A 1085-nucleotide genomic window follows, 5' to 3' on the forward strand; every position below is an offset into this window, starting at 1 on the left:
ACACAAAAACTGTCTTTATTGTGGAGGGAAAACCCCAAATGTTTGTAGTCCATGCATATCAAGAAAATAGATCCCATGTGTGCAAGCGGCAACTTTGGGTCATATCCTGTATGTCACTGCGGATCATTCATTTATAGGCTATTGCAGTGGCACATGAACATGACTTATATGGAGATTTTGTATATAAGCAGAACAAATGTAGGGTGTATTTTACAGTACAGGGGTTGAGTCATGCAGCATTCAGCTCTATAGACTTTTGGTAATGATTCACAGATTGCTGGGTTGCCATGATTAATGTCTCTGCTGGAGGATTTTGACAAATTTGCACCGCAAACACATGAAGTTCTCAAACTATTTCCATTTCATACGCTACCGTAGCAGCTGTGTGCATGTGTGCATGCATACATACATGCCAAGACCACACTGCGACTTTTGGCAGTGATCTGTCAGTGGAAAGGTTGCGTATTGGTTGTGCCAACACACAGTGCTCCTTCATGATGTCAATTCATTTACAATATATAGAGTGCTTTGTGTGGTGGTTAATGGAAGAAAGGCATGTTTTTCACAGCAGGTACATAGTGTCAGTGGATGTCTGTTGTTTTCTGTGCTACATGCTGTTCTTATTATTCTTTCTTTTGCTAGTTATTGTTATGTTTAAAATCATTTTAAAGAAATCTACAGTACATCCACCTTCTGAGCCTCTTTAATGTTTGTAGAAACGAATCTGTCCCTCAGACATATTGTCGGGAATCAGTATGAATATTTTGTAATGCTAAACAGTAACATATGACTCGTTATGCAGCCATAATGTCTGCAGAGAATGCTTAGTTCTTCAGCATAAATGCAATGTTGATTATGGATTTGTCTGAATTGTCTCCTTGAATGGTGGCAGGTTTTTAATATGCAAAAATAGGGCTAATGATGTGAAGATTTTCTGAGCCTGGCCTGGCCTTTAATCTCTCTATTCATCTAATCCCTCTTCTTTGCAAAGGCCCCCAGTAATAACAGCAACGCTTGAATAACAGACATTTTCACCACAATTGTAAGAAAATGAATCATTGATGAGTCATATTTGAGCAAATCAG

The sequence above is a fragment of the Channa argus genome, chromosome 1 (assembly GCF_033026475.1).
Source record: "Channa argus isolate prfri chromosome 1, Channa argus male v1.0, whole genome shotgun sequence".
NCBI lineage: Eukaryota > Metazoa > Chordata > Actinopteri > Anabantiformes > Channidae > Channa > Channa argus.